At 42.8% G+C, this 15,815-nt stretch overlaps 66 non-coding genes across 66 annotated transcripts; all 66 read left to right on the top strand.

Annotated features, from left to right (window-relative positions):
- The first annotated feature begins 109 nt into the window (after nt 1–109).
- Nucleotides 110–228, top strand: LOC115004092 (5S ribosomal RNA). The gene has a single exon (XR_003831750.1). It is a non-coding gene; the product is annotated as a 5S ribosomal RNA (ribosomal RNA).
- A 120-nt stretch (nt 229–348) lies between these two features.
- On the top strand, nt 349–467 carry LOC115004091 (5S ribosomal RNA). Its single transcript, XR_003831749.1, has one exon. It is a non-coding gene; the product is annotated as a 5S ribosomal RNA (ribosomal RNA).
- Nucleotides 468–588: 121 nt separating this feature from the next.
- Nucleotides 589–707, top strand: LOC115004090 (5S ribosomal RNA). The gene has a single exon (XR_003831748.1). It is a non-coding gene; the product is annotated as a 5S ribosomal RNA (ribosomal RNA).
- A 121-nt stretch (nt 708–828) lies between these two features.
- Nucleotides 829–947, top strand: LOC115004089 (5S ribosomal RNA). The gene has a single exon (XR_003831747.1). It is a non-coding gene; the product is annotated as a 5S ribosomal RNA (ribosomal RNA).
- Nucleotides 948–1,068: 121 nt separating this feature from the next.
- On the top strand, nt 1,069–1,187 carry LOC115004088 (5S ribosomal RNA). The gene has a single exon (XR_003831746.1). It is a non-coding gene; the product is annotated as a 5S ribosomal RNA (ribosomal RNA).
- A 120-nt stretch (nt 1,188–1,307) lies between these two features.
- Nucleotides 1,308–1,426, top strand: LOC115004087 (5S ribosomal RNA). Its single transcript, XR_003831745.1, has one exon. It is a non-coding gene; the product is annotated as a 5S ribosomal RNA (ribosomal RNA).
- A 121-nt stretch (nt 1,427–1,547) lies between these two features.
- LOC115004086 (5S ribosomal RNA) lies at nt 1,548–1,666 on the top strand. The gene has a single exon (XR_003831744.1). It is a non-coding gene; the product is annotated as a 5S ribosomal RNA (ribosomal RNA).
- A 121-nt stretch (nt 1,667–1,787) lies between these two features.
- Nucleotides 1,788–1,906, top strand: LOC115004084 (5S ribosomal RNA). The gene has a single exon (XR_003831742.1). It is a non-coding gene; the product is annotated as a 5S ribosomal RNA (ribosomal RNA).
- A 120-nt stretch (nt 1,907–2,026) lies between these two features.
- Nucleotides 2,027–2,145, top strand: LOC115004083 (5S ribosomal RNA). The gene has a single exon (XR_003831741.1). It is a non-coding gene; the product is annotated as a 5S ribosomal RNA (ribosomal RNA).
- Nucleotides 2,146–2,266: 121 nt separating this feature from the next.
- On the top strand, nt 2,267–2,385 carry LOC115004082 (5S ribosomal RNA). Its single transcript, XR_003831740.1, has one exon. It is a non-coding gene; the product is annotated as a 5S ribosomal RNA (ribosomal RNA).
- Nucleotides 2,386–2,505: 120 nt separating this feature from the next.
- On the top strand, nt 2,506–2,624 carry LOC115004081 (5S ribosomal RNA). The gene has a single exon (XR_003831739.1). It is a non-coding gene; the product is annotated as a 5S ribosomal RNA (ribosomal RNA).
- A 120-nt stretch (nt 2,625–2,744) lies between these two features.
- Nucleotides 2,745–2,863, top strand: LOC115004080 (5S ribosomal RNA). The gene has a single exon (XR_003831738.1). It is a non-coding gene; the product is annotated as a 5S ribosomal RNA (ribosomal RNA).
- A 121-nt stretch (nt 2,864–2,984) lies between these two features.
- On the top strand, nt 2,985–3,103 carry LOC115004079 (5S ribosomal RNA). The gene has a single exon (XR_003831737.1). It is a non-coding gene; the product is annotated as a 5S ribosomal RNA (ribosomal RNA).
- A 119-nt stretch (nt 3,104–3,222) lies between these two features.
- LOC115004078 (5S ribosomal RNA) lies at nt 3,223–3,341 on the top strand. Its single transcript, XR_003831736.1, has one exon. It is a non-coding gene; the product is annotated as a 5S ribosomal RNA (ribosomal RNA).
- A 121-nt stretch (nt 3,342–3,462) lies between these two features.
- LOC115004076 (5S ribosomal RNA) lies at nt 3,463–3,581 on the top strand. Its single transcript, XR_003831735.1, has one exon. It is a non-coding gene; the product is annotated as a 5S ribosomal RNA (ribosomal RNA).
- Nucleotides 3,582–3,702: 121 nt separating this feature from the next.
- Nucleotides 3,703–3,821, top strand: LOC115004075 (5S ribosomal RNA). The gene has a single exon (XR_003831734.1). It is a non-coding gene; the product is annotated as a 5S ribosomal RNA (ribosomal RNA).
- Nucleotides 3,822–3,942: 121 nt separating this feature from the next.
- Nucleotides 3,943–4,061, top strand: LOC115004074 (5S ribosomal RNA). Its single transcript, XR_003831733.1, has one exon. It is a non-coding gene; the product is annotated as a 5S ribosomal RNA (ribosomal RNA).
- A 119-nt stretch (nt 4,062–4,180) lies between these two features.
- On the top strand, nt 4,181–4,299 carry LOC115004072 (5S ribosomal RNA). Its single transcript, XR_003831731.1, has one exon. It is a non-coding gene; the product is annotated as a 5S ribosomal RNA (ribosomal RNA).
- A 121-nt stretch (nt 4,300–4,420) lies between these two features.
- Nucleotides 4,421–4,539, top strand: LOC115004071 (5S ribosomal RNA). Its single transcript, XR_003831730.1, has one exon. It is a non-coding gene; the product is annotated as a 5S ribosomal RNA (ribosomal RNA).
- Nucleotides 4,540–4,659: 120 nt separating this feature from the next.
- LOC115004070 (5S ribosomal RNA) lies at nt 4,660–4,778 on the top strand. The gene has a single exon (XR_003831729.1). It is a non-coding gene; the product is annotated as a 5S ribosomal RNA (ribosomal RNA).
- Nucleotides 4,779–4,899: 121 nt separating this feature from the next.
- On the top strand, nt 4,900–5,018 carry LOC115004069 (5S ribosomal RNA). Its single transcript, XR_003831728.1, has one exon. It is a non-coding gene; the product is annotated as a 5S ribosomal RNA (ribosomal RNA).
- A 120-nt stretch (nt 5,019–5,138) lies between these two features.
- On the top strand, nt 5,139–5,257 carry LOC115004068 (5S ribosomal RNA). Its single transcript, XR_003831727.1, has one exon. It is a non-coding gene; the product is annotated as a 5S ribosomal RNA (ribosomal RNA).
- Nucleotides 5,258–5,378: 121 nt separating this feature from the next.
- On the top strand, nt 5,379–5,497 carry LOC115004272 (5S ribosomal RNA). The gene has a single exon (XR_003831833.1). It is a non-coding gene; the product is annotated as a 5S ribosomal RNA (ribosomal RNA).
- Nucleotides 5,498–5,617: 120 nt separating this feature from the next.
- On the top strand, nt 5,618–5,736 carry LOC115004271 (5S ribosomal RNA). The gene has a single exon (XR_003831832.1). It is a non-coding gene; the product is annotated as a 5S ribosomal RNA (ribosomal RNA).
- Nucleotides 5,737–5,857: 121 nt separating this feature from the next.
- On the top strand, nt 5,858–5,976 carry LOC115004270 (5S ribosomal RNA). Its single transcript, XR_003831831.1, has one exon. It is a non-coding gene; the product is annotated as a 5S ribosomal RNA (ribosomal RNA).
- A 120-nt stretch (nt 5,977–6,096) lies between these two features.
- LOC115004269 (5S ribosomal RNA) lies at nt 6,097–6,215 on the top strand. The gene has a single exon (XR_003831830.1). It is a non-coding gene; the product is annotated as a 5S ribosomal RNA (ribosomal RNA).
- A 121-nt stretch (nt 6,216–6,336) lies between these two features.
- Nucleotides 6,337–6,455, top strand: LOC115004268 (5S ribosomal RNA). The gene has a single exon (XR_003831829.1). It is a non-coding gene; the product is annotated as a 5S ribosomal RNA (ribosomal RNA).
- A 120-nt stretch (nt 6,456–6,575) lies between these two features.
- Nucleotides 6,576–6,694, top strand: LOC115004266 (5S ribosomal RNA). Its single transcript, XR_003831827.1, has one exon. It is a non-coding gene; the product is annotated as a 5S ribosomal RNA (ribosomal RNA).
- A 121-nt stretch (nt 6,695–6,815) lies between these two features.
- On the top strand, nt 6,816–6,934 carry LOC115004265 (5S ribosomal RNA). Its single transcript, XR_003831826.1, has one exon. It is a non-coding gene; the product is annotated as a 5S ribosomal RNA (ribosomal RNA).
- Nucleotides 6,935–7,055: 121 nt separating this feature from the next.
- On the top strand, nt 7,056–7,174 carry LOC115004264 (5S ribosomal RNA). The gene has a single exon (XR_003831825.1). It is a non-coding gene; the product is annotated as a 5S ribosomal RNA (ribosomal RNA).
- Nucleotides 7,175–7,295: 121 nt separating this feature from the next.
- On the top strand, nt 7,296–7,414 carry LOC115004263 (5S ribosomal RNA). Its single transcript, XR_003831824.1, has one exon. It is a non-coding gene; the product is annotated as a 5S ribosomal RNA (ribosomal RNA).
- A 120-nt stretch (nt 7,415–7,534) lies between these two features.
- Nucleotides 7,535–7,653, top strand: LOC115004262 (5S ribosomal RNA). The gene has a single exon (XR_003831823.1). It is a non-coding gene; the product is annotated as a 5S ribosomal RNA (ribosomal RNA).
- Nucleotides 7,654–7,774: 121 nt separating this feature from the next.
- Nucleotides 7,775–7,893, top strand: LOC115004260 (5S ribosomal RNA). The gene has a single exon (XR_003831822.1). It is a non-coding gene; the product is annotated as a 5S ribosomal RNA (ribosomal RNA).
- Nucleotides 7,894–8,013: 120 nt separating this feature from the next.
- Nucleotides 8,014–8,132, top strand: LOC115004259 (5S ribosomal RNA). Its single transcript, XR_003831821.1, has one exon. It is a non-coding gene; the product is annotated as a 5S ribosomal RNA (ribosomal RNA).
- A 120-nt stretch (nt 8,133–8,252) lies between these two features.
- On the top strand, nt 8,253–8,371 carry LOC115004258 (5S ribosomal RNA). The gene has a single exon (XR_003831820.1). It is a non-coding gene; the product is annotated as a 5S ribosomal RNA (ribosomal RNA).
- A 121-nt stretch (nt 8,372–8,492) lies between these two features.
- Nucleotides 8,493–8,611, top strand: LOC115004257 (5S ribosomal RNA). Its single transcript, XR_003831819.1, has one exon. It is a non-coding gene; the product is annotated as a 5S ribosomal RNA (ribosomal RNA).
- Nucleotides 8,612–8,732: 121 nt separating this feature from the next.
- On the top strand, nt 8,733–8,851 carry LOC115004256 (5S ribosomal RNA). Its single transcript, XR_003831818.1, has one exon. It is a non-coding gene; the product is annotated as a 5S ribosomal RNA (ribosomal RNA).
- Nucleotides 8,852–8,972: 121 nt separating this feature from the next.
- Nucleotides 8,973–9,091, top strand: LOC115004254 (5S ribosomal RNA). Its single transcript, XR_003831816.1, has one exon. It is a non-coding gene; the product is annotated as a 5S ribosomal RNA (ribosomal RNA).
- A 121-nt stretch (nt 9,092–9,212) lies between these two features.
- LOC115004253 (5S ribosomal RNA) lies at nt 9,213–9,331 on the top strand. Its single transcript, XR_003831815.1, has one exon. It is a non-coding gene; the product is annotated as a 5S ribosomal RNA (ribosomal RNA).
- A 121-nt stretch (nt 9,332–9,452) lies between these two features.
- LOC115004252 (5S ribosomal RNA) lies at nt 9,453–9,571 on the top strand. The gene has a single exon (XR_003831814.1). It is a non-coding gene; the product is annotated as a 5S ribosomal RNA (ribosomal RNA).
- A 121-nt stretch (nt 9,572–9,692) lies between these two features.
- On the top strand, nt 9,693–9,811 carry LOC115004251 (5S ribosomal RNA). The gene has a single exon (XR_003831813.1). It is a non-coding gene; the product is annotated as a 5S ribosomal RNA (ribosomal RNA).
- A 120-nt stretch (nt 9,812–9,931) lies between these two features.
- Nucleotides 9,932–10,050, top strand: LOC115004250 (5S ribosomal RNA). Its single transcript, XR_003831812.1, has one exon. It is a non-coding gene; the product is annotated as a 5S ribosomal RNA (ribosomal RNA).
- Nucleotides 10,051–10,170: 120 nt separating this feature from the next.
- On the top strand, nt 10,171–10,289 carry LOC115004249 (5S ribosomal RNA). The gene has a single exon (XR_003831811.1). It is a non-coding gene; the product is annotated as a 5S ribosomal RNA (ribosomal RNA).
- Nucleotides 10,290–10,410: 121 nt separating this feature from the next.
- On the top strand, nt 10,411–10,529 carry LOC115004248 (5S ribosomal RNA). The gene has a single exon (XR_003831810.1). It is a non-coding gene; the product is annotated as a 5S ribosomal RNA (ribosomal RNA).
- Nucleotides 10,530–10,649: 120 nt separating this feature from the next.
- On the top strand, nt 10,650–10,768 carry LOC115004247 (5S ribosomal RNA). Its single transcript, XR_003831809.1, has one exon. It is a non-coding gene; the product is annotated as a 5S ribosomal RNA (ribosomal RNA).
- A 121-nt stretch (nt 10,769–10,889) lies between these two features.
- LOC115004246 (5S ribosomal RNA) lies at nt 10,890–11,008 on the top strand. The gene has a single exon (XR_003831808.1). It is a non-coding gene; the product is annotated as a 5S ribosomal RNA (ribosomal RNA).
- A 122-nt stretch (nt 11,009–11,130) lies between these two features.
- Nucleotides 11,131–11,249, top strand: LOC115004245 (5S ribosomal RNA). Its single transcript, XR_003831807.1, has one exon. It is a non-coding gene; the product is annotated as a 5S ribosomal RNA (ribosomal RNA).
- A 120-nt stretch (nt 11,250–11,369) lies between these two features.
- On the top strand, nt 11,370–11,488 carry LOC115004243 (5S ribosomal RNA). Its single transcript, XR_003831805.1, has one exon. It is a non-coding gene; the product is annotated as a 5S ribosomal RNA (ribosomal RNA).
- A 120-nt stretch (nt 11,489–11,608) lies between these two features.
- Nucleotides 11,609–11,727, top strand: LOC115004233 (5S ribosomal RNA). The gene has a single exon (XR_003831796.1). It is a non-coding gene; the product is annotated as a 5S ribosomal RNA (ribosomal RNA).
- A 120-nt stretch (nt 11,728–11,847) lies between these two features.
- LOC115004227 (5S ribosomal RNA) lies at nt 11,848–11,966 on the top strand. The gene has a single exon (XR_003831790.1). It is a non-coding gene; the product is annotated as a 5S ribosomal RNA (ribosomal RNA).
- A 121-nt stretch (nt 11,967–12,087) lies between these two features.
- Nucleotides 12,088–12,206, top strand: LOC115004226 (5S ribosomal RNA). The gene has a single exon (XR_003831789.1). It is a non-coding gene; the product is annotated as a 5S ribosomal RNA (ribosomal RNA).
- A 121-nt stretch (nt 12,207–12,327) lies between these two features.
- LOC115004225 (5S ribosomal RNA) lies at nt 12,328–12,446 on the top strand. The gene has a single exon (XR_003831788.1). It is a non-coding gene; the product is annotated as a 5S ribosomal RNA (ribosomal RNA).
- Nucleotides 12,447–12,566: 120 nt separating this feature from the next.
- On the top strand, nt 12,567–12,685 carry LOC115004224 (5S ribosomal RNA). Its single transcript, XR_003831787.1, has one exon. It is a non-coding gene; the product is annotated as a 5S ribosomal RNA (ribosomal RNA).
- A 119-nt stretch (nt 12,686–12,804) lies between these two features.
- Nucleotides 12,805–12,923, top strand: LOC115004223 (5S ribosomal RNA). Its single transcript, XR_003831786.1, has one exon. It is a non-coding gene; the product is annotated as a 5S ribosomal RNA (ribosomal RNA).
- Nucleotides 12,924–13,044: 121 nt separating this feature from the next.
- LOC115004213 (5S ribosomal RNA) lies at nt 13,045–13,163 on the top strand. The gene has a single exon (XR_003831785.1). It is a non-coding gene; the product is annotated as a 5S ribosomal RNA (ribosomal RNA).
- A 121-nt stretch (nt 13,164–13,284) lies between these two features.
- On the top strand, nt 13,285–13,403 carry LOC115004201 (5S ribosomal RNA). Its single transcript, XR_003831784.1, has one exon. It is a non-coding gene; the product is annotated as a 5S ribosomal RNA (ribosomal RNA).
- A 121-nt stretch (nt 13,404–13,524) lies between these two features.
- LOC115004190 (5S ribosomal RNA) lies at nt 13,525–13,643 on the top strand. The gene has a single exon (XR_003831783.1). It is a non-coding gene; the product is annotated as a 5S ribosomal RNA (ribosomal RNA).
- A 121-nt stretch (nt 13,644–13,764) lies between these two features.
- LOC115004178 (5S ribosomal RNA) lies at nt 13,765–13,883 on the top strand. Its single transcript, XR_003831781.1, has one exon. It is a non-coding gene; the product is annotated as a 5S ribosomal RNA (ribosomal RNA).
- A 121-nt stretch (nt 13,884–14,004) lies between these two features.
- Nucleotides 14,005–14,123, top strand: LOC115004166 (5S ribosomal RNA). Its single transcript, XR_003831780.1, has one exon. It is a non-coding gene; the product is annotated as a 5S ribosomal RNA (ribosomal RNA).
- A 121-nt stretch (nt 14,124–14,244) lies between these two features.
- Nucleotides 14,245–14,363, top strand: LOC115004155 (5S ribosomal RNA). The gene has a single exon (XR_003831779.1). It is a non-coding gene; the product is annotated as a 5S ribosomal RNA (ribosomal RNA).
- Nucleotides 14,364–14,483: 120 nt separating this feature from the next.
- Nucleotides 14,484–14,602, top strand: LOC115004143 (5S ribosomal RNA). The gene has a single exon (XR_003831778.1). It is a non-coding gene; the product is annotated as a 5S ribosomal RNA (ribosomal RNA).
- A 120-nt stretch (nt 14,603–14,722) lies between these two features.
- On the top strand, nt 14,723–14,841 carry LOC115004131 (5S ribosomal RNA). The gene has a single exon (XR_003831777.1). It is a non-coding gene; the product is annotated as a 5S ribosomal RNA (ribosomal RNA).
- Nucleotides 14,842–14,962: 121 nt separating this feature from the next.
- Nucleotides 14,963–15,081, top strand: LOC115004120 (5S ribosomal RNA). The gene has a single exon (XR_003831776.1). It is a non-coding gene; the product is annotated as a 5S ribosomal RNA (ribosomal RNA).
- A 121-nt stretch (nt 15,082–15,202) lies between these two features.
- LOC115004108 (5S ribosomal RNA) lies at nt 15,203–15,321 on the top strand. Its single transcript, XR_003831765.1, has one exon. It is a non-coding gene; the product is annotated as a 5S ribosomal RNA (ribosomal RNA).
- Nucleotides 15,322–15,441: 120 nt separating this feature from the next.
- On the top strand, nt 15,442–15,560 carry LOC115004096 (5S ribosomal RNA). Its single transcript, XR_003831754.1, has one exon. It is a non-coding gene; the product is annotated as a 5S ribosomal RNA (ribosomal RNA).
- A 120-nt stretch (nt 15,561–15,680) lies between these two features.
- On the top strand, nt 15,681–15,799 carry LOC115004085 (5S ribosomal RNA). The gene has a single exon (XR_003831743.1). It is a non-coding gene; the product is annotated as a 5S ribosomal RNA (ribosomal RNA).
- The last annotated feature ends 16 nt before the right edge of the window (nt 15,800–15,815 follow it).

Here is a 15,815-nt window from a genome sequence, read left to right as displayed (position 1 = left end):
CTTAATTAGCAAAATGAAGACATGAATAGAACTGTCCGCGTATATTAAGAAAAGACAATTCATTGTGTTTTACCTTCAATATAACAGCAAGTGTATATGCTCTATTTTAGATTACGGCCATACCACACTGACAACGCCCGATCTCGTCTGATCTCGGAAGCTAAGCAGAGTTGGGCTGGGTCAGTACTTGGATGGGTGACCGCCTGGGAATACCCGGTGCTGTAAGCATTTTGTTTCCTTCTTAATTAGCAAAATGAAGACATGAATAGAACTGTCCGCGTATATTAAGAAAAGACAATTCATTGTGTTTTACCTTCAATAAACAGCAAGTGTATATGCTCTATTTCAGATTACGGCCATACCACACTGACAACGCCCGATCTCGTCTGATCTCGGAAGCTAAGCAGAGTTGGGCTGGGTCAGTACTTGGATGGGTGACCGCCTGGGAATACCCGGTGCTGTAAGCATTTTGTTTCCTTCTTAATTAGCAAAATGAAGACATGAATAGAACTGTCCGCGTATATTAAGAAAAGACAATTCATTGTGTTTTACCTTCAATATAACAGCAAGTGTATATGCTCTATTTCAGATTACGGCCATACCACACTGACAACGCCCGATCTCGTCTGATCTCGGAAGCTAAGCAGAGTTGGGCTGGGTCAGTACTTGGATGGGTGACCGCCTGGGAATACCCGGTGCTGTAAGCATTTTGTTTCCTTCTTAATTAGCAAAATGAAGACATGAATAGAACTGTCCGCGTATATTAAGAAAAGACAATTCATTGTGTTTTACCTTCAATATAACAGCAAGTGTATATGCTCTATTTCAGATTACGGCCATACCACACTGACAACGCCCGATCTCGTCTGATCTCGGAAGCTAAGCAGAGTTGGGCTGGGTCAGTACTTGGATGGGTGACCGCCTGGGAATACCCGGTGCTGTAAGCATTTTGTTTCCTTCTTAATTAGCAAAATGAAGACATGAATAGAACTGTCCGCGTATATTAAGAAAAGACAATTCATTGTGTTTTACCTTCAATATAACAGCAAGTGTATATGCTCTATTTCAGATTACGGCCATACCACACTGACAACGCCCGATCTCGTCTGATCTCGGAAGCTAAGCAGAGTTGGGCTGGGTCAGTACTTGGATGGGTGACCGCCTGGGAATACCCGGTGCTGTAAGCATTTTGTTTCCTTCTTAATTAGCAAAATGAAGACATGAATAGAACTGTCCGCGTATATTAAGAAAAGACAATTCATTGTGTTTTACCTTCAATATAACAGCAAGTGTATATGCTCTATTTAGATTACGGCCATACCACACTGACAACGCCCGATCTCGTCTGATCTCGGAAGCTAAGCAGAGTTGGGCTGGGTCAGTACTTGGATGGGTGACCGCCTGGGAATACCCGGTGCTGTAAGCATTTTGTTTCCTTCTTAATTAGCAAAATGAAGACATGAATAGAACTGTCCGCGTATATTAAGAAAAGACAATTCATTGTGTTTTACCTTCAATATAACAGCAAGTGTATATGCTCTATTTCAGATTACGGCCATACCACACTGACAACGCCCGATCTCGTCTGATCTCGGAAGCTAAGCAGAGTTGGGCTGGGTCAGTACTTGGATGGGTGACCGCCTGGGAATACCCGGTGCTGTAAGCATTTTGTTTCCTTCTTAATTAGCAAAATGAAGACATGAATAGAACTGTCCGCGTATATTAAGAAAAGACAATTCATTGTGTTTTACCTTCAATATAACAGCAAGTGTATATGCTCTATTTCAGATTACGGCCATACCACACTGACAACGCCCGATCTCGTCTGATCTCGGAAGCTAAGCAGAGTTGGGCTGGGTCAGTACTTGGATGGGTGACCGCCTGGGAATACCCGGTGCTGTAAGCATTTTGTTTCCTTCTTAATTAGCAAAATGAAGACATGAATAGAACTGTCCGCGTATATTAAGAAAAGACAATTCATTGTGTTTTACCTTCAATAAACAGCAAGTGTATATGCTCTATTTCAGATTACGGCCATACCACACTGACAACGCCCGATCTCGTCTGATCTCGGAAGCTAAGCAGAGTTGGGCTGGGTCAGTACTTGGATGGGTGACCGCCTGGGAATACCCGGTGCTGTAAGCATTTTGTTTCCTTCTTAATTAGCAAAATGAAGACATGAATAGAACTGTCCGCGTATATTAAGAAAAGACAATTCATTGTGTTTTACCTTCAATATAACAGCAAGTGTATATGCTCTATTTCAGATTACGGCCATACCACACTGACAACGCCCGATCTCGTCTGATCTCGGAAGCTAAGCAGAGTTGGGCTGGGTCAGTACTTGGATGGGTGACCGCCTGGGAATACCCGGTGCTGTAAGCATTTTGTTTCCTTCTTAATTAGCAAAATGAAGACATGAATAGAACTGTCCGCGTATATTAAGAAAAGACAATTCATTGTGTTTTACCTTCAATATAACAGCAAGTGTATATGCTCTATTTAGATTACGGCCATACCACACTGACAACGCCCGATCTCGTCTGATCTCGGAAGCTAAGCAGAGTTGGGCTGGGTCAGTACTTGGATGGGTGACCGCCTGGGAATACCCGGTGCTGTAAGCATTTTGTTTCCTTCTTAATTAGCAAAATGAAGACATGAATAGAACTGTCCGCGTATATTAAGAAAAGACAATTCATTGTGTTTTACCTTCAATATAACAGCAAGTGTATATGCTCTATTTAGATTACGGCCATACCACACTGACAACGCCCGATCTCGTCTGATCTCGGAAGCTAAGCAGAGTTGGGCTGGGTCAGTACTTGGATGGGTGACCGCCTGGGAATACCCGGTGCTGTAAGCATTTTGTTTCCTTCTTAATTAGCAAAATGAAGACATGAATAGAACTGTCCGCGTATATTAAGAAAAGACAATTCATTGTGTTTTACCTTCAATATAACAGCAAGTGTATATGCTCTATTTCAGATTACGGCCATACCACACTGACAACGCCCGATCTCGTCTGATCTCGGAAGCTAAGCAGAGTTGGGCTGGGTCAGTACTTGGATGGGTGACCGCCTGGGAATACCCGGTGCTGTAAGCATTTTGTTTCCTTCTTAATTAGCAAAATGAAGACATGAATAGAACTGTCCGCGTATATTAAGAAAAGACAATTCATTGTGTTTTACCTTCAATATAAAGCAAGTGTATATGCTCTATTTAGATTACGGCCATACCACACTGACAACGCCCGATCTCGTCTGATCTCGGAAGCTAAGCAGAGTTGGGCTGGGTCAGTACTTGGATGGGTGACCGCCTGGGAATACCCGGTGCTGTAAGCATTTTGTTTCCTTCTTAATTAGCAAAATGAAGACATGAATAGAACTGTCCGCGTATATTAAGAAAAGACAATTCATTGTGTTTTACCTTCAATATAACAGCAAGTGTATATGCTCTATTTCAGATTACGGCCATACCACACTGACAACGCCCGATCTCGTCTGATCTCGGAAGCTAAGCAGAGTTGGGCTGGGTCAGTACTTGGATGGGTGACCGCCTGGGAATACCCGGTGCTGTAAGCATTTTGTTTCCTTCTTAATTAGCAAAATGAAGACATGAATAGAACTGTCCGCGTATATTAAGAAAAGACAATTCATTGTGTTTTACCTTCAATATAACAGCAAGTGTATATGCTCTATTTTAGATTACGGCCATACCACACTGACAACGCCCGATCTCGTCTGATCTCGGAAGCTAAGCAGAGTTGGGCTGGGTCAGTACTTGGATGGGTGACCGCCTGGGAATACCCGGTGCTGTAAGCATTTTGTTTCCTTCTTAATTAGCAAAATGAAGACATGAATAGAACTGTCCGCGTATATTAAGAAAAGACAATTCATTGTGTTTTACCTTCAATATAACAGCAAGTGTATATGCTCTATTTTAGATTACGGCCATACCACACTGACAACGCCCGATCTCGTCTGATCTCGGAAGCTAAGCAGAGTTGGGCTGGGTCAGTACTTGGATGGGTGACCGCCTGGGAATACCCGGTGCTGTAAGCATTTTGTTTCCTTCTTAATTAGCAAAATGAAGACATGAATAGAACTGTCCGCGTATATTAAGAAAAGACAATTCATTGTGTTTTACCTTCAATATAAAGCAAGTGTATATGCTCTATTTAGATTACGGCCATACCACACTGACAACGCCCGATCTCGTCTGATCTCGGAAGCTAAGCAGAGTTGGGCTGGGTCAGTACTTGGATGGGTGACCGCCTGGGAATACCCGGTGCTGTAAGCATTTTGTTTCCTTCTTAATTAGCAAAATGAAGACATGAATAGAACTGTCCGCGTATATTAAGAAAAGACAATTCATTGTGTTTTACCTTCAATATAACAGCAAGTGTATATGCTCTATTTCAGATTACGGCCATACCACACTGACAACGCCCGATCTCGTCTGATCTCGGAAGCTAAGCAGAGTTGGGCTGGGTCAGTACTTGGATGGGTGACCGCCTGGGAATACCCGGTGCTGTAAGCATTTTGTTTCCTTCTTAATTAGCAAAATGAAGACATGAATAGAACTGTCCGCGTATATTAAGAAAAGACAATTCATTGTGTTTTACCTTCAATATAACAGCAAGTGTATATGCTCTATTTAGATTACGGCCATACCACACTGACAACGCCCGATCTCGTCTGATCTCGGAAGCTAAGCAGAGTTGGGCTGGGTCAGTACTTGGATGGGTGACCGCCTGGGAATACCCGGTGCTGTAAGCATTTTGTTTCCTTCTTAATTAGCAAAATGAAGACATGAATAGAACTGTCCGCGTATATTAAGAAAAGACAATTCATTGTGTTTTACCTTCAATATAACAGCAAGTGTATATGCTCTATTTCAGATTACGGCCATACCACACTGACAACGCCCGATCTCGTCTGATCTCGGAAGCTAAGCAGAGTTGGGCTGGGTCAGTACTTGGATGGGTGACCGCCTGGGAATACCCGGTGCTGTAAGCATTTTGTTTCCTTCTTAATTAGCAAAATGAAGACATGAATAGAACTGTCCGCGTATATTAAGAAAAGACAATTCATTGTGTTTTACCTTCAATAAACAGCAAGTGTATATGCTCTATTTCAGATTACGGCCATACCACACTGACAACGCCCGATCTCGTCTGATCTCGGAAGCTAAGCAGAGTTGGGCTGGGTCAGTACTTGGATGGGTGACCGCCTGGGAATACCCGGTGCTGTAAGCATTTTGTTTCCTTCTTAATTAGCAAAATGAAGACATGAATAGAACTGTCCGCGTATATTAAGAAAAGACAATTCATTGTGTTTTACCTTCAATATAACAGCAAGTGTATATGCTCTATTTTAGATTACGGCCATACCACACTGACAACGCCCGATCTCGTCTGATCTCGGAAGCTAAGCAGAGTTGGGCTGGGTCAGTACTTGGATGGGTGACCGCCTGGGAATACCCGGTGCTGTAAGCATTTTGTTTCCTTCTTAATTAGCAAAATGAAGACATGAATAGAACTGTCCGCGTATATTAAGAAAAGACAATTCATTGTGTTTTACCTTCAATATAACAGCAAGTGTATATGCTCTATTTAGATTACGGCCATACCACACTGACAACGCCCGATCTCGTCTGATCTCGGAAGCTAAGCAGAGTTGGGCTGGGTCAGTACTTGGATGGGTGACCGCCTGGGAATACCCGGTGCTGTAAGCATTTTGTTTCCTTCTTAATTAGCAAAATGAAGACATGAATAGAACTGTCCGCGTATATTAAGAAAAGACAATTCATTGTGTTTTACCTTCAATATAACAGCAAGTGTATATGCTCTATTTCAGATTACGGCCATACCACACTGACAACGCCCGATCTCGTCTGATCTCGGAAGCTAAGCAGAGTTGGGCTGGGTCAGTACTTGGATGGGTGACCGCCTGGGAATACCCGGTGCTGTAAGCATTTTGTTTCCTTCTTAATTAGCAAAATGAAGACATGAATAGAACTGTCCGCGTATATTAAGAAAAGACAATTCATTGTGTTTTACCTTCAATAAACAGCAAGTGTATATGCTCTATTTCAGATTACGGCCATACCACACTGACAACGCCCGATCTCGTCTGATCTCGGAAGCTAAGCAGAGTTGGGCTGGGTCAGTACTTGGATGGGTGACCGCCTGGGAATACCCGGTGCTGTAAGCATTTTGTTTCCTTCTTAATTAGCAAAATGAAGACATGAATAGAACTGTCCGCGTATATTAAGAAAAGACAATTCATTGTGTTTTACCTTCAATATAACAGCAAGTGTATATGCTCTATTTCAGATTACGGCCATACCACACTGACAACGCCCGATCTCGTCTGATCTCGGAAGCTAAGCAGAGTTGGGCTGGGTCAGTACTTGGATGGGTGACCGCCTGGGAATACCCGGTGCTGTAAGCATTTTGTTTCCTTCTTAATTAGCAAAATGAAGACATGAATAGAACTGTCCGCGTATATTAAGAAAAGACAATTCATTGTGTTTTACCTTCAATATAACAGCAAGTGTATATGCTCTATTTAGATTACGGCCATACCACACTGACAACGCCCGATCTCGTCTGATCTCGGAAGCTAAGCAGAGTTGGGCTGGGTCAGTACTTGGATGGGTGACCGCCTGGGAATACCCGGTGCTGTAAGCATTTTGTTTCCTTCTTAATTAGCAAAATGAAGACATGAATAGAACTGTCCGCGTATATTAAGAAAAGACAATTCATTGTGTTTTACCTTCAATATAACAGCAAGTGTATATGCTCTATTTCAGATTACGGCCATACCACACTGACAACGCCCGATCTCGTCTGATCTCGGAAGCTAAGCAGAGTTGGGCTGGGTCAGTACTTGGATGGGTGACCGCCTGGGAATACCCGGTGCTGTAAGCATTTTGTTTCCTTCTTAATTAGCAAAATGAAGACATGAATAGAACTGTCCGCGTATATTAAGAAAAGACAATTCATTGTGTTTTACCTTCAATATAACAGCAAGTGTATATGCTCTATTTCAGATTACGGCCATACCACACTGACAACGCCCGATCTCGTCTGATCTCGGAAGCTAAGCAGAGTTGGGCTGGGTCAGTACTTGGATGGGTGACCGCCTGGGAATACCCGGTGCTGTAAGCATTTTGTTTCCTTCTTAATTAGCAAAATGAAGACATGAATAGAACTGTCCGCGTATATTAAGAAAAGACAATTCATTGTGTTTTACCTTCAATATAACAGCAAGTGTATATGCTCTATTTCAGATTACGGCCATACCACACTGACAACGCCCGATCTCGTCTGATCTCGGAAGCTAAGCAGAGTTGGGCTGGGTCAGTACTTGGATGGGTGACCGCCTGGGAATACCCGGTGCTGTAAGCATTTTGTTTCCTTCTTAATTAGCAAAATGAAGACATGAATAGAACTGTCCGCGTATATTAAGAAAAGACAATTCATTGTGTTTTACCTTCAATAAACAGCAAGTGTATATGCTCTATTTCAGATTACGGCCATACCACACTGACAACGCCCGATCTCGTCTGATCTCGGAAGCTAAGCAGAGTTGGGCTGGGTCAGTACTTGGATGGGTGACCGCCTGGGAATACCCGGTGCTGTAAGCATTTTGTTTCCTTCTTAATTAGCAAAATGAAGACATGAATAGAACTGTCCGCGTATATTAAGAAAAGACAATTCATTGTGTTTTACCTTCAATATAACAGCAAGTGTATATGCTCTATTTCAGATTACGGCCATACCACACTGACAACGCCCGATCTCGTCTGATCTCGGAAGCTAAGCAGAGTTGGGCTGGGTCAGTACTTGGATGGGTGACCGCCTGGGAATACCCGGTGCTGTAAGCATTTTGTTTCCTTCTTAATTAGCAAAATGAAGACATGAATAGAACTGTCCGCGTATATTAAGAAAAGACAATTCATTGTGTTTTACCTTCAATAAACAGCAAGTGTATATGCTCTATTTTAGATTACGGCCATACCACACTGACAACGCCCGATCTCGTCTGATCTCGGAAGCTAAGCAGAGTTGGGCTGGGTCAGTACTTGGATGGGTGACCGCCTGGGAATACCCGGTGCTGTAAGCATTTTGTTTCCTTCTTAATTAGCAAAATGAAGACATGAATAGAACTGTCCGCGTATATTAAGAAAAGACAATTCATTGTGTTTTACCTTCAATAAACAGCAAGTGTATATGCTCTATTTCAGATTACGGCCATACCACACTGACAACGCCCGATCTCGTCTGATCTCGGAAGCTAAGCAGAGTTGGGCTGGGTCAGTACTTGGATGGGTGACCGCCTGGGAATACCCGGTGCTGTAAGCATTTTGTTTCCTTCTTAATTAGCAAAATGAAGACATGAATAGAACTGTCCGCGTATATTAAGAAAAGACAATTCATTGTGTTTTACCTTCAATATAACAGCAAGTGTATATGCTCTATTTCAGATTACGGCCATACCACACTGACAACGCCCGATCTCGTCTGATCTCGGAAGCTAAGCAGAGTTGGGCTGGGTCAGTACTTGGATGGGTGACCGCCTGGGAATACCCGGTGCTGTAAGCATTTTGTTTCCTTCTTAATTAGCAAAATGAAGACATGAATAGAACTGTCCGCGTATATTAAGAAAAGACAATTCATTGTGTTTTACCTTCAATATAACAGCAAGTGTATATGCTCTATTTCAGATTACGGCCATACCACACTGACAACGCCCGATCTCGTCTGATCTCGGAAGCTAAGCAGAGTTGGGCTGGGTCAGTACTTGGATGGGTGACCGCCTGGGAATACCCGGTGCTGTAAGCATTTTGTTTCCTTCTTAATTAGCAAAATGAAGACATGAATAGAACTGTCCGCGTATATTAAGAAAAGACAATTCATTGTGTTTTACCTTCAATATAACAGCAAGTGTATATGCTCTATTTTAGATTACGGCCATACCACACTGACAACGCCCGATCTCGTCTGATCTCGGAAGCTAAGCAGAGTTGGGCTGGGTCAGTACTTGGATGGGTGACCGCCTGGGAATACCCGGTGCTGTAAGCATTTTGTTTCCTTCTTAATTAGCAAAATGAAGACATGAATAGAACTGTCCGCGTATATTAAGAAAAGACAATTCATTGTGTTTTACCTTCAATATAACAGCAAGTGTATATGCTCTATTTCAGATTACGGCCATACCACACTGACAACGCCCGATCTCGTCTGATCTCGGAAGCTAAGCAGAGTTGGGCTGGGTCAGTACTTGGATGGGTGACCGCCTGGGAATACCCGGTGCTGTAAGCATTTTGTTTCCTTCTTAATTAGCAAAATGAAGACATGAATAGAACTGTCCGCGTATATTAAGAAAAGACAATTCATTGTGTTTTACCTTCAATATAACAGCAAGTGTATATGCTCTATTTTAGATTACGGCCATACCACACTGACAACGCCCGATCTCGTCTGATCTCGGAAGCTAAGCAGAGTTGGGCTGGGTCAGTACTTGGATGGGTGACCGCCTGGGAATACCCGGTGCTGTAAGCATTTTGTTTCCTTCTTAATTAGCAAAATGAAGACATGAATAGAACTGTCCGCGTATATTAAGAAAAGACAATTCATTGTGTTTTACCTTCAATATAACAGCAAGTGTATATGCTCTATTTCAGATTACGGCCATACCACACTGACAACGCCCGATCTCGTCTGATCTCGGAAGCTAAGCAGAGTTGGGCTGGGTCAGTACTTGGATGGGTGACCGCCTGGGAATACCCGGTGCTGTAAGCATTTTGTTTCCTTCTTAATTAGCAAAATGAAGACATGAATAGAACTGTCCGCGTATATTAAGAAAAGACAATTCATTGTGTTTTACCTTCAATATAACAGCAAGTGTATATGCTCTATTTAGATTACGGCCATACCACACTGACAACGCCCGATCTCGTCTGATCTCGGAAGCTAAGCAGAGTTGGGCTGGGTCAGTACTTGGATGGGTGACCGCCTGGGAATACCCGGTGCTGTAAGCATTTTGTTTCCTTCTTAATTAGCAAAATGAAGACATGAATAGAACTGTCCGCGTATATTAAGAAAAGACAATTCATTGTGTTTTACCTTCAATAAACAGCAAGTGTATATGCTCTATTTCAGATTACGGCCATACCACACTGACAACGCCCGATCTCGTCTGATCTCGGAAGCTAAGCAGAGTTGGGCTGGGTCAGTACTTGGATGGGTGACCGCCTGGGAATACCCGGTGCTGTAAGCATTTTGTTTCCTTCTTAATTAGCAAAATGAAGACATGAATAGAACTGTCCGCGTATATTAAGAAAAGACAATTCATTGTGTTTTACCTTCAATATAACAGCAAGTGTATATGCTCTATTTCAGATTACGGCCATACCACACTGACAACGCCCGATCTCGTCTGATCTCGGAAGCTAAGCAGAGTTGGGCTGGGTCAGTACTTGGATGGGTGACCGCCTGGGAATACCCGGTGCTGTAAGCATTTTGTTTCCTTCTTAATTAGCAAAATGAAGACATGAATAGAACTGTCCGCGTATATTAAGAAAAGACAATTCATTGTGTTTTACCTTCAATAAACAGCAAGTGTATATGCTCTATTTCAGATTACGGCCATACCACACTGACAACGCCCGATCTCGTCTGATCTCGGAAGCTAAGCAGAGTTGGGCTGGGTCAGTACTTGGATGGGTGACCGCCTGGGAATACCCGGTGCTGTAAGCATTTTGTTTCCTTCTTAATTAGCAAAATGAAGACATGAATAGAACTGTCCGCGTATATTAAGAAAAGACAATTCATTGTGTTTTACCTTCAATATAACAGCAAGTGTATATGCTCTATTTTAGATTACGGCCATACCACACTGACAACGCCCGATCTCGTCTGATCTCGGAAGCTAAGCAGAGTTGGGCTGGGTCAGTACTTGGATGGGTGACCGCCTGGGAATACCCGGTGCTGTAAGCATTTTGTTTCCTTCTTAATTAGCAAAATGAAGACATGAATAGAACTGTCCGCGTATATTAAGAAAAGACAATTCATTGTGTTTTACCTTCAATATAACAGCAAGTGTATATGCTCTATTTTTAGATTACGGCCATACCACACTGACAACGCCCGATCTCGTCTGATCTCGGAAGCTAAGCAGAGTTGGGCTGGGTCAGTACTTGGATGGGTGACCGCCTGGGAATACCCGGTGCTGTAAGCATTTTGTTTCCTTCTTAATTAGCAAAATGAAGACATGAATAGAACTGTCCGCGTATATTAAGAAAAGACAATTCATTGTGTTTTACCTTCAATATAACAGCAAGTGTATATGCTCTATTTAGATTACGGCCATACCACACTGACAACGCCCGATCTCGTCTGATCTCGGAAGCTAAGCAGAGTTGGGCTGGGTCAGTACTTGGATGGGTGACCGCCTGGGAATACCCGGTGCTGTAAGCATTTTGTTTCCTTCTTAATTAGCAAAATGAAGACATGAATAGAACTGTCCGCGTATATTAAGAAAAGACAATTCATTGTGTTTTACCTTCAATAAACAGCAAGTGTATATGCTCTATTTCAGATTACGGCCATACCACACTGACAACGCCCGATCTCGTCTGATCTCGGAAGCTAAGCAGAGTTGGGCTGGGTCAGTACTTGGATGGGTGACCGCCTGGGAATACCCGGTGCTGTAAGCATTTTGTTTCCTTCTTAATTAGCAAAATGAAGACATGAATAGAACTGTCCGCGTATATTAAGAAAAGACAATTCATTGTGTTTTACCTTCAATAAACAGCAAGTGTATATGCTCTATTTCAGATTACGGCCATACCACACTGACAACGCCCGATCTCGTCTGATCTCGGAAGCTAAGCAGAGTTGGGCTGGGTCAGTACTTGGATGGGTGACCGCCTGGGAATACCCGGTGCTGTAAGCATTTTGTTTCCTTCTTAATTAGCAAAATGAAGACATGAATAGAACTGTCCGCGTATATTAAGAAAAGACAATTCATTGTGTTTTACCTTCAATATAACAGCAAGTGTATATGCTCTATTTTAGATTACGGCCATACCACACTGACAACGCCCGATCTCGTCTGATCTCGGAAGCTAAGCAGAGTTGGGCTGGGTCAGTACTTGGATGGGTGACCGCCTGGGAATACCCGGTGCTGTAAGCATTTTGTTTCCTTCTTAATTAGCAAAATGAAGACATGAATAGAACTGTCCGCGTATATTAAGAAAAGACAATTCATTGTGTTTTACCTTCAATATAACAGCAAGTGTATATGCTCTATTTCAGATTACGGCCATACCACACTGACAACGCCCGATCTCGTCTGATCTCGGAAGCTAAGCAGAGTTGGGCTGGGTCAGTACTTGGATGGGTGACCGCCTGGGAATACCCGGTGCTGTAAGCATTTTGTTTCCTTCTTAATTAGCAAAATGAAGACATGAATAGAACTGTCCGCGTATATTAAGAAAAGACAATTCATTGTGTTTTACCTTCAATATAAAGCAAGTGTATATGCTCTATTTTAGATTACGGCCATACCACACTGACAACGCCCGATCTCGTCTGATCTCGGAAGCTAAGCAGAGTTGGGCTGGGTCAGTACTTGGATGGGTGACCGCCTGGGAATACCCGGTGCTGTAAGCATTTTGTTTCCTTCTTAATTAGCAAAATGAAGACATGAATAGAACTGTCCGCGTATATTAAGAAAAGACAATTCATTGTGTTTTACCTTCAATAAACAGCAAGTGTATATGCTCTATTTAGATTACGGCCATACCACACTGACAACGCCCGATCTCGTCTGATCTCGGAAGCTAAGCAGAGTTGGGCTGGGTCAGTACTTGGATGGGTGACCGCCTGGGAATACCCGGTGCTGTAAGCATTTTGTTTCCTTCTTAATTAGCAAAATGAAGACATGAATAGAACTGTCCGCGTATATTAAGAAAAGACAATTCATTGTGTTTTACCTTCAATATAACAGCAAGTGTATATGCTCTATTTCAGATTACGGCCATACCACACTGACAACGCCCGATCTCGTCTGATCTCGGAAGCTAAGCAGAGTTGGGCTGGGTCAGTACTTGGATGGGTGACCGCCTGGGAATACCCGGTGCTGTAAGCATTTTGTTTCCTTCTTAATTAGCAAAATGAAGACATGAATAGAACTGTCCGCGTATATTAAGAAAAGACAATTCATTGTGTTTTACCTTCAATATAACAGCAAGTGTATATGCTCTATTTTAGATTACGGCCATACCACACTGACAACGCCCGATCTCGTCTGATCTCGGAAGCTAAGCAGAGTTGGGCTGGGTCAGTACTTGGATGGGTGACCGCCTGGGAATACCCGGTGCTGTAAGCATTTTGTTTCCTTCTTAATTAGCAAAATGAAGACATGAATAGAACTGTCCGCGTATATTAAGAAAAGACAATTCATTGTGTTTTACCTTCAATATAACAGCAAGTGTATATGCTCTATTTTAGATTACGGCCATACCACACTGACAACGCCCGATCTCGTCTGATCTCGGAAGCTAAGCAGAGTTGGGCTGGGTCAGTACTTGGATGGGTGACCGCCTGGGAATACCCGGTGCTGTAAGCATTTTGTTTCCTTCTTAATTAGCAAAATGAAGACATGAATAGAACTGTCCGCGTATATTAAGAAAAGACAATTCATTGTGTTTTACCTTCAATATAACAGCAAGTGTATATGCTCTATTTCAGATTACGGCCATACCACACTGACAACGCCCGATCTCGTCTGATCTCGGAAGCTAAGCAGAGTTGGGCTGGGTCAGTACTTGGATGGGTGACCGCCTGGGAATACCCGGTGCTGTAAGCATTTTGTTTCCTTCTTAATTAGCAAAATGAAGACATGAATAGAACTGTCCGCGTATATTAAGAAAAGACAATTCATTGTGTTTTACCTTCAATATAACAGCAAGTGTATATGCTCTATTTCAGATTACGGCCATACCACACTGACAACGCCCGATCTCGTCTGATCTCGGAAGCTAAGCAGAGTTGGGCTGGGTCAGTACTTGGATGGGTGACCGCCTGGGAATACCCGGTGCTGTAAGCATTTTGTTTCCTTCTTAATTAGCAAAATGAAGACATGAATAGAACTGTCCGCGTATATTAAGAAAAGACAATTCATTGTGTTTTACCTTCAATATAACAGCAAGTGTATATGCTCTATTTCAGATTACGGCCATACCACACTGACAACGCCCGATCTCGTCTGATCTCGGAAGCTAAGCAGAGTTGGGCTGGGTCAGTACTTGGATGGGTGACCGCCTGGGAATACCCGGTGCTGTAAGCATTTTGTTTCCTTCTTAATTAGCAAAATGAAGACATGAATAGAACTGTCCGCGTATATTAAGAAAAGACAATTCATTGTGTTTTACCTTCAATATAACAGCAAGTGTATATGCTCTATTTAGATTACGGCCATACCACACTGACAACGCCCGATCTCGTCTGATCTCGGAAGCTAAGCAGAGTTGGGCTGGGTCAGTACTTGGATGGGTGACCGCCTGGGAATACCCGGTGCTGTAAGCATTTTGTTTCCTTCTTAATTAGCAAAATGAAGACATGAATAGAACTGTCCGCGTATATTAAGAAAAGACAATTCATTGTGTTTTACCTTCAATAAACAGCAAGTGTATATGCTCTATTTCAGATTACGGCCATACCACACTGACAACGCCCGATCTCGTCTGATCTCGGAAGCTAAGCAGAGTTGGGCTGGGTCAGTACTTGGATGGGTGACCGCCTGGGAATACCCGGTGCTGTAAGCATTTTGTTTCCTTCTTAATTAGCAAAATGAAGACATGAATAGAACTGTCCGCGTATATTAAGAAAAGACAATTCATTGTGTTTTACCTTCAATATAACAGCAAGTGTATATGCTCTATTTTAGATTACGGCCATACCACACTGACAACGCCCGATCTCGTCTGATCTCGGAAGCTAAGCAGAGTTGGGCTGGGTCAGTACTTGGATGGGTGACCGCCTGGGAATACCCGGTGCTGTAAGCATTTTGTTTCCTTCTTAATTAGCAAAATGAAGACATGAATAGAACTGTCCGCGTATATTAAGAAAAGACAATTCATTGTGTTTTACCTTCAATATAACAGCAAGTGTATATGCTCTATTTCAGATTACGGCCATACCACACTGACAACGCCCGATCTCGTCTGATCTCGGAAGCTAAGCAGAGTTGGGCTGGGTCAGTACTTGGATGGGTGACCGCCTGGGAATACCCGGTGCTGTAAGCATTTTGTTTCCTTCTTAATTAGCAAAATGAAGACATGAATAGAACTGTCCGCGTATATTAAGAAAAGACAATTCATTGTGTTTTACCTTCAATATAAAGCAAGTGTATATGCTCTATTTCAGATTACGGCCATACCACACTGACAACGCCCGATCTCGTCTGATCTCGGAAGCTAAGCAGAGTTGGGCTGGGTCAGTACTTGGATGGGTGACCGCCTGGGAATACCCGGTGCTGTAAGCATTTTGTTTCCTTCTTAATTAGCAAAATGAAGACATGAATAGAACTGTCCGCGTATATTAAGAAAAGACAATTCATTGTGTTTTACCTTCAATATAACAGCAAGTGTATATGCTCTATTTAGATTACGGCCATACCACACTGACAACGCCCGATCTCGTCTGATCTCGGAAGCTAAGCAGAGTTGGGCTGGGTCAGTACTTGGATGGGTGACCGCCTGGGAATACCCGGTGCTGTAAGCATTTTGTTTCCTTCTTA

Source organism: Cottoperca gobio, chromosome 24, assembly GCF_900634415.1.
Source record: "Cottoperca gobio chromosome 24, fCotGob3.1, whole genome shotgun sequence".
Classification (NCBI taxonomy): Eukaryota; Metazoa; Chordata; class Actinopteri; order Perciformes; family Bovichtidae; genus Cottoperca; species Cottoperca gobio.
Note: the sequence above shows the minus strand (reverse complement) of the source record. Positions and strands in the feature narration are given on the sequence as shown.